Consider the following 10,910-nt stretch of genomic DNA (forward strand, 5'->3'; position numbering starts at 1 on the left):
TGCAAATCAATCAGATTTTAGTTTAGTTCTCTATTTAAGGGTCAAACATATTTAACAAGTCTAATGCTCTATTTAAATAATCGATGACATTGAATAGTTCTATATATCAATTATCAAATATATATAAGTTGATTAAAAATTGCTTTTCTGACTCTGCAAATTATGTTTGATTGGACAAATTTCATTAATTGATTACGTGTTGATATATAGGTACCTAATTTCTTCTACTCCTTCCATCTTATTTATGGAGCGGGCTTGTCATTTTTGACACATGTCATGATTCTATTGGTTTTTTTATTTGACTTGGCATGCCACATCATCTGCACACGTGGCGCCAAGATGGGCTCTAGAATGAGATGAGACTGAGTTTAACAAATTAGTTCATCCCATGTAGCCCAAATCAATTAATTTAGACTTTAATTAAATCCATATTTATTGGACTTAAATATTTAACTCAATTATATCAATCCACAATATTTATTTGAATTAATATATTTATGAATTCAATATAATCCGAATCATTTTATAAATTTATATTTAATAAATTTTAAATGATTACACTCACATTTTAATACACTTATAATACAATGTGTCAAATTTTTACCAAACAAACCTAATATATTTTAAAAACCAATTATAATTCATATATATTGCATACATAATTCACTTTTAACATTCACTAATATTTTATCACTACTTTGGTGTTAACGTAAAAAAATTATGTACTATAACGCAAGCAGCAACTATAAAGAATTTTTTTGTAAAAGATAAAAATTTGGGGTAAAATTTTAATTCATAAAAGATCTCAAATAATGGGATTTGAGTCAAATACTAAAAAAAACTAGTATTTTAGAATTTGAGATATTTGTCAAATAATGACAAAGTGTATAAACAAACTTTATTTACCAAAATTTTCCCCAAATATTATTTGATTTATCTATTGCTAAACGAGCCTTAGAGTTGACAGAAGTCATATGTTGTTGAGAATTTCAAGATTTTGGGTATTATATACAAAGAGAATTTTAAGATTGAATTTACTATGTTAGCTTAAAGGTATATTTGATAGTGTAGTACCGCGATTTTAATAATCATTCTAGATTTGAGAAAAATATCGTATAGATTTAAATTTTATATATAAGTGTTGTGCATTTGAAAATTCAAACATTTTTTTCCAATACTATTATAAATTCTGTATTTAATTGATTGTCGCGAGTGTCTTTGCCACCTCTTTTTGCACTTGCGTGACAATTTCACTAATATTAGTGGTATAAATTCAATTTTTAATGTGAGACTTGCATTTTCATCTCTTTCCTTTCCATACTTTTTCTTTATAGTGTACTTGTTAAAAACGAGTATTTAAATAGATACTACTATTAGTAGTTAAAATTAACTCAAAATTAATAAGATGTTAGTCATTTGTTTGTAATACAATTCGTTTGATATGTTGTATAAAAAATTATTTACTACTATGGAGATGTGCATAGTTCAATTCAAAAAATTTAAAATATTATCTAATCTAAGGGAAAGGGATACACAATTCTTTTTATTTCTACATTTATATATTTTTTTTAAAAAAAAAATCATAAAATTCATTATTAATTAAAAAAAATTGGGCCTCAAATTTATGAGAGAAAGACTTCGAAGTTTAGAAGAGTCTTCCCTTATATCATATCTAACACATTGTTTTGTTATGATACCAATATAACTTTGACTGAATATTATGTATAAAATATAAAATAAAAATTTTGTGAGCCTAGAACAAAAGGTAAGATATATAATACAAAGAGCTAAATAGTATGAGATAATATCTTAAATGATTACTTAACTGTGATTTTATTAAAAAAATTACTTAATTTTATTTCATAATTTAAAAGTTATCCTACTTGCATTGATAAAATTAGTTAAACAATTTTATTGAATCAAAAACCTAAATCGAGTGATCTTATTAAATACAAAACAAAATTTAATAATTTTACTAAATAAATAAAGTTGAATGACATGATTTTGAGATAAGCTCAATATATATACCTAATAGAGTTTGCACCTAACTTAGCATTCCAAAATTAATATGTATTAGAACTCTATTTTTATGTAATATTTAAAGTATCTTAATTAACTTAAAATTGCCAATGGTTCCTTTTCAAAAATTTATGTGTGTTTAAAATTTATTTAGAGATAAGTGTTAAAAACACATCTAAATTATTCACTTTTTTGAGTTTCACACCTAAACTATTGAAAGTGTGAGTTTCATACCTAAACTATCACTTTTTAGTTTGAGAAACACAACTCAGTGATATGTGTAGTACACTCTTTCTTTTATTTGAAAAAACATTGACACATGGTATTCCACCATTAAATAATAAAAATTAATATTAATTAAAAATTAAAGATCACTATCCATATAAAAAATTAAATTATTTTTCTTATCTCACTCCCACCGCCTCCTCCACGTACCCCCTCCCCCCGACAACCCAATCCTCTTTTTTTTAAAAAGAAAATCATTTAAAAATATTTTTAAAATATTCATCCTCCCCCTCCCCCTCCCGATAGAAATTGATATTATTTTATTTAAAAAAATTTACAACATCCTATTTAATTTTCCGCTTCAAATTTTTATTTTTTTTACGTTTTTCTTATTTTGTGTTAGAAATGCACGTACATATATTTTTAGAAAAAAAATTCTGCTAGTGTATTAAATATAACATAAACAACTAAAAAATATAAAAAGTCGTGTGGCGGCAAGTAAAAAATATTTTCGATATGTATATCTAAACATTGGGAAAAAAATTGAAAGCAGAGGGTTAAGTGGGATGGGTAGAATTATATTTTTAAGAAAATAAAATAATATCTAAATTAGTATTTGATAAGGGGGAGGAGATGAAGTAAAAAATGAAATAATTTTATAAAAGAAATTTAAACAAAATAAAAAACTTTAAAAAATGGTGTGGGGTAAGAAACTCAAATTTTCAATAGTTTAGGTATGAAATTAAAAAAAAGGATATAATTTAGATGTGTTTTTTTACAGTTATCTCATTTATTTATGCCTGAAGAACAGGTTTGAAGCAATTTTTATTAGAGTTGTGCATCAGTTGCTTCCATTCGTAAATTTATATATTAGAGGATCAGTTAATCGATTTACGGTTTGTAAATATGCTAAATTGACAATCAAATCAATCAAATATTTATTATCAATTTTCATTTAATTGGTTTTTGCTTTTAAACTGTTCGATTTCAATTTTAACCAATAAAAAAAGTGAATTTTAAATTTAGCAAATATAAAAATTATATTTGTATGTTATATACACTCATATCATATATACACAATATTCATAAAAATAGAAATAGTTATAAGAGTAAAAGTCCAACACAAATATTTACATAGGTCACTTTTATTTAAGACATAATTGTTCGAATTTCTTTTAATTAAAGACTCGTGCACTAAATCGAGGAAACTAAACAACATTACTTCTTGTCTTAGTCCATAATACAAATTTTCGAAAAAAAGTGATAAATTTTATAGTCACTGTTATATTATTAAGGATTGAAATAGTAATTTTACTATATGCTTATTGACTTATCAGTTTAACCATTAACAAAAATTATAAAATTGAAAATTTCATCGATAATTCAATTTTTTTTTTTGACAAAACCATTACAACACCCAATACAAAATAATAATTTATTGGGGAAAAAAGTTTATTTCCATTATTGAACTTTATGAAAAAAATTCCTTTGAAAATTTCAATATATACAAATATAAATCACATCAAAGTAAAATTTAATCCCTAAAACAGCAAATTCAAATTGTATGTTTGATTTTGTATCAATTATACAAATATGCAAATACAAATTACTTAATGTATCAATTATACACATCATCATAACTCCAGGAATTTAAATATAATTCGATACAATTACAGCCTAATTAGATTTTTATGTTCTGCATAAAACACAAAAATAATAAACTGAAAATCAAACGATACAAATGCAAATCAATCATATTTTAGTGTAGTTTTCTATTTAAGGGTCAAACATATTTAACAAGTCTAATGCTCTATTTAAATAATCGATGACATTGAATAGTTCTATATATCAATTATCAAATATATATAAGTTGATTAAAAGTTGCTTTTTTGATTGTGCAAATTATGTTTGATTGGACAAATTTCATTAATTGGTTACGTGTTGATATATAGGTACCTAATTTCTTTAAAATCCTTCCGTCTTATTTTATGTGGTATTATTTTTTTTATCAATCGTAAAAAGAATGTCATGTATTTAAAGGTAAAATTTCTTTTTACCCTTGTTGGTCCTACTTAATCTTAAAGATAGACGATAATACTCCAATACATATATGAATAGAGAGAAACGTGAATCTACTTTTTAATATGATTATTTTTTTGAAAGGCAAATTATATATATATATACACACACTTTTTCTTAACAAGATACTTCCATTTTTTCCATACTTTTTCTTGTATTTTCCTACACAGAAATAATATTATAGTATACTATAACTTGTTGGATGACTTTGTATAAAATTTTATCTACTAATGTGAGTTTTGTGAATAGTTTAATTAAAATTTCTAAAATATTGTCAACATAAAGAGTACATGATTTTTCTGATAATATTTTAAAGAAAAAGAGATTGATATATCCCTCAACTTTGTTAGTTAGAGCTGATATACTCTTGTCAAGAAAGTAACTCATATATAACTCCTGTTGTTATATAAACGTCTCACAAATACGAGATACAATTAAGGATATATCTTTCGTATTTTTTGTTTTTGTTTTTGTTTTACATTTAATAATATTATTGATAAAATATGTAAAACAACAGTGAAATGTGAGAGGAGTTATCTAGGACTAAAGGCCATTAATAAATATTCAATTTATGATAATTAATGGAGTATTATAAGTTATTAGTATATGCTTTATATGTGTATGACATTAGTTAATAATAAATATAAATAAAAAGAAATAGATTATTTTGTGTATGTTGTATTATTGCTAAGATATATGACTCTTAAAAATTATCATGACATAATAAACGTTGAGTGTATGCATTTTATGGTATTATTCTATTTGTATTAAACTAAGGAATAATATTGCTAAAAAAATATAGTAATATGATTTTTTCTATACTGAAAAGTTAAATTATGTAAATACTCTATAGTCCCATATTTAATATTAAAAGTAGAAACCCTTTACTAAACACACCATCATGCAATGTTTCATTTCCAACAGATTCAACCTTTTCCCTTTCACCCTTTAAATCAGCCAAACATAGGAATTGTCTCATGTCATAGAAAATATTTAAATATGTCATTCAATTTTAAGAAAATGTCCGTTTATTTTTGTTTGAGGAAAAGTTTATTCATGACATTATATATTACTATTTTCGTGCACTTTTAATTTTTTTAGAGTCAAACTATAAGAATTTTGATTAACATTTTACGATGTATTTTTTACTCATATTGATATGTAAAATATTGCAATTTATAGTGCTTTTTATATAGTTTTTGAATATCTAAATTTTTTGTTTAAAATATCAAATTAATGTAATCTAATTTAACTTTAAAAATTAGTCAGATTGACTTTCGAAAAATATATCATGACAAATAAAAATAGATAAAGACAATAACTGAAAAAAGTTCTAATTTTGTAATTTTATTTTACACGTGATCAAATATGATAACAACGGAGTAAATCTGTTAATAAGTGTGTTTAGTTAGATATTTCTATTAAGTTGGAGGTATTTACATAATTTGACTTTCATTTCAGTTCATACTTTAAGGTAAAGGTATTTACATAATTTTAACTATATTAAAAGTTTCACTTAGCTTATATACTATACATCATCTATGAGTGTATATGACTGGATTGATTTGAATTTTTCATAAAAATTTAAAATTTATAAATCAAATAAACTTAATAAAATTTAAATTTTTCAACCTCGTATATTTTTGAGTTGGTTCGGATTTTTCAAATACCAAACAAAACAATTTATACCAAATTTTAAAAAAATTTAATCAAACCAAATTAATAAACCTTGAAATTTTCTGCGAAGTACTCATACAAACATGTAATTAACTTGTGCTCCAAATATTTCTTTAATCCAACCAAAATACAACTATCTAAGGTGTTTCTTAAGAAAATAACTCAAAATATGAGATTAGGGGTACACTAAAAATATTAAATAAAAATAATAATGAAATCATATAAAAATAAATATTGCAAATTGATAAATCATAATGAAAATGATCATAATTTAAAAGTAATAAATCATGGAAAAATTAATCTAATAAGTATTAATTACATGATAAAACATTAAAAAAAAATTAATTGAATTATCTATTTTGTCTAAATCAATGTAAAACTAAAGAACAAATATTCAACATTATTGTCATTCTTAGTGTTGAATTAATTTATTCTGTTAGAATTAATATTGATTTATTAGAGTTAATAATATCTATAGACTTTTAACTTTTATAAGACCATTCAAAGTTTTAAGTGTCAAAAACACTTGATTAAAAATTGATTCAAGCTTATAAGAAACTTAAGAATTGATCTAATATTTATAAATGTTCCATAATTTACAATTTGTATATTATTTGATATACATATTACAATTTTTTTCCGGAATAAAACCGAGAGTGTTTCCTTTTTAGAATTTATTTGTGTTTAAACTTTATATTTATATATAAATAGTTGATTTGAAACATTTTTTCCATATCACTTATCGCATCATCAATGAACTTTTTTCCAATTTAATTAATATGCTCTCTCGATCCACAATTATTCGCCAAGATAATGTCATGTACTCCCTTTAAAGAAAATTTAATATCAGGTGTAATTTGATTAATATAACTCTGCTATAGCAAAAATATCAATAGTCTACATGACTTTTCAATTAAACAGAATGGAGTATTATTAAGGGCAAAATTGGAAAAAATAACTAATTATTTTTTGATGATTTAAATTGACAATTAATCTTGGACATATATTTTTAGTTTAGCTGCCAAACAACTGTGAAGGAAAAGAGTAATGATTTACTTGCCAAAAAAGTTTTAATTTCATAAATGGAAAATTACTTTCCGTAATTGAATATACAAATCGAAAAAGGAAATTTATAATTCCAATATTAGAGAAACCCTTAGCTTATAAATATATAACTGTTATACTTTGTGATTCAATCATATTCCATGAATTGTATTGCAATGGCGAGTAGTTTTGCTACTTCTTTTGCAGTTGCAGAGACAGGTCGTTGCAGTTTCCATTGTGATTATTCATCTTCTGTGCATTGTTTTCGCGATCAAGTTAGATTTTTGGGAAGGAGTCGTAGCCATTGGTATGTACGTATTCATCGAGCCAGGTATCGATGGTAGAAAAGGAATCGAATGTTTCAGGTTTGGAGGTTCTGAAAACATCTAATGCGATATACGAATATGAGTAGCAACATTATGGTTATTGGACTTAACATTCATACAGCACCAGTTGAATTGCGGGAGAACCTCAATCAGATTGGCCTCTAGCAATTCGCGAATTGTGTTCCTTAAATCACATCGAAGAAGCTGCTGTATTGAGTACTTGTAACAGAATTGAGATATATGTTGTCGCGCTTTCAAAAAATCAAGGCGTTAGAGAAGTGACTGAATGGATGTGTAAGTATAGCGGAGTTTCTATTAAGGATCTCCAGTTTTTGCTGTATAATAAAGATGCTACGCAACACCTGTTTGAGGTAGCTGCTGGATTGGATTCACTAGTATTGGGAGAAGGTTAAATTCTCGCGCAGGTTGTTTGAAATGCGATGGAACTCAAAACCGGAATTTGAGTGACGTAGTTGAAAATATGCATGCCCAAAATTGAGACCAAGTTGAAGCGTTCAGCTATGCACTCTCAAAATTGGAGTGCTAGCTGAAACCAAATGTTTATTAAAGTAAAATCAATTTTTAAGTGCTTATATACCTCAATTTTTTATTTGTTATTTTTTAAAAGAATATTTTTAGAGGTACGTCCACAACAAAAGATTTTGACAAATTCAATTTGAATTTTCTTCTTTAACCAGAAAGAAGATAATGACATAACAGAAATACTGAAATCCCTAGGAAAAAACACACACAGAAGAAAACAATATTTTTGGAGAGAAAATAATGTGTCAGTCTCAACTCTCAAGGGGTAACATGCACAAACATAATTTGTTCAATTCCATGAAAAAAAATTGGAGTTCAGAGCTACGGCAATTTCATTGCACATGTACTCGACAAGTTATGGGAGTAACTTTTTTGTATTATTCTATTTTACAATGTGAATGAGGCGTGCTACGAATCTCAATAGCTGAGTTGATTGGTTTTTTAAAATTAGTGAAAATCAAGTTTTACTAAATTTCTCACGATAAATTTTTTTTTTCCAATAAATCGAATTTGAACAACACATGCACCAAAATGTTAATGTGTAGTGTACTTCAACTTTTAATGTGATTTCTATGATTCTATCACTGTAATTTCACGTGTAAATTTATATTTTCAATGGACCACGATACAACATTTTGTTTTTTTTTTACTTTTCATTAATAGGAAGTTTCCACTTACAAACACACTCTAACCAATAGTGTACTTAAATTTTTTTTTTATCATGTCCAATCTACGTCTGCAAATGTGAGAATGTTCATGATTACTGAATGCTACTATATAATACGTCAAGTCCAAGGGCTCCATTTAAACAACATAAAATTTGTTACCACAGTTACTAAATTCTGACCGTAAATATGGACATCCACAAGTAATATTTGTATCATTGATAAAATCGACATAGTATTAGCTCATAATATTAGCCAATACTATTTCATAAAAGCAGTGGCGGATTCAGGATTTAAAGGTTGTGAGTGTTCACTTTCAGGTGTAAAATTCGCTGGAAAAAATCTAGGATTTAAGGGTTGTGGGTGTTCACTTCCAGGTGTAAAATTCGTTGGAAAAAATTTAAAAAAAGAAATGTTATTGGCGGGATTCAAACCCTAGCCAATGACTTCGCGCGCCTCTTATTGCAGAGTTTTAACCCAATTCACCCACAACTGCTTTTGTTCTATGGGTGCTCATTTAAATTATAATAACATATGTATCATATTTTCTATATATATATATATATATATACAAAAATTCGGAAATCAATGGGTGCTCGAGCACACACTTCTGGCTTACTGGGTCCGCCCCTGCATAAAAGGAAAAACTATATAATTAGACATATTTTACTGTCATATATACTATTATTATTATTATTATTAATAGTTTCAAAATATTATTCATATCTTACCATATATTGAAGATACTATATACACGGAAATAGGGAGAGAGGGAGAGAGAGACGAAAGAGATTGTATGTATATATCCCACATTAATACATGTATCTATATGTATATGTGATACTAGATACATGAGAGAGTATCGAGCGAGATGGCAACGAGATTTGATATATATACATATGAATACACTTGAATATAATGTATTTAAAACAAATTACACATAATTTTGATCTTATATATTCGAAATACATGTATCTAGAGACATTAAAATTTGTTAAGATACATAACATTGCAAACTAAAGTGTATTTGCTTAAGTTTGACAATAAAATTACAAATTCAAGTACTTTTAGCAGTACGTATAAACACTAGACAACCAAATATTTGATTTGAATTTTAGCTCCCTATTTCCCCTTTTATGTACTGATGAAAAGATGAAAATGACTTAACCTATATACAAGACATATATATATTGAAAGAAAAAGAAGAATTTTATATATATATATATATGTCAGTCTCAAGTATCAAGTTGGTCACATGCAGAAGCATTTGTACACTTGTATGATTAATTGCACATGTAGTATGTTCCCCTGCCCAGAATAAAATACAACTGTCAAGGGGCATGTCTTCACTTGTCTTTACTACCACAAATGACTATAACACATACTTCATTGTAATTACATATCTAGTAATTCTCTTTTAGTGCTTTTGCTTTGTCAATATAATCTCATCCACATACTACTTCTTCATCACCTTTTTTATGTCCCTTTCTTCATTCCTGTCTCTTTATTATAAGTGACCAATGGACCAGTTTGAGCAGAATTGAGTTAATAAATGAGTAAATTAATGATCAGTTGAAAAGTTACTTAGCGTGAAAATGCATTTCATGATTTATATCGTTTTAGCTCTTATTAAGTTTTTAATTGCTTTATTTAAATTGCTTATGGATCAATTTGCGCTAGATATCAATCCAAGCTTTGATTGACAGAGCTAATAAATAGATGGATCAATAATCATCCCAAATTTGAACGGGTCAATAGCTAACTCAAACTAAGACGGTATATAAGTTCAAACTTGGGCAGGTTGGATGAGTTATGAATCCATAAGCAATAATAAAGTTTTTCAATGGAAATGCAATTATTTTTTATTTAAGAAATGCTAGCAATGTAAACATTGAACTCATTCAGCTCGATTGAGACAATTTGAAATTTGATAGTGGCTATTTTACAAATCAAAGACGAAGTTTAAAAGTGGCTAGTAACTGCTATTTTTATATTAGAATTGGAAGTCACCAAGAGATCACACTATCTCAAATACTGTTATTTTGTAGTTCAAACATAGTAATTCAAATTGAGCACCTGTGGACACATACAGTTATTTCAATTGAGCACGTGAACACATGATAAAATGTTCTTATTAAAGACACAACGTTCTTTGCACATCATCTTGCAAAAAGAACAGTCAATGCACAAAACATTCATCATTATCAGCGCTTTGATATGAATAACCTACCCTATCTAGCAAACTGCTTCCAAGACTCAAACAATAAGCACTACATATTGAAAAATTGTGCAACTCTAATCTGTATAAACTATAAAAATGCCAACCTGTGCT

The sequence above is a fragment of the Solanum lycopersicum genome, chromosome 1 (assembly GCF_036512215.1).
Source record: "Solanum lycopersicum chromosome 1, SLM_r2.1".
Taxonomy (NCBI): Eukaryota; Viridiplantae; Streptophyta; class Magnoliopsida; order Solanales; family Solanaceae; genus Solanum; species Solanum lycopersicum.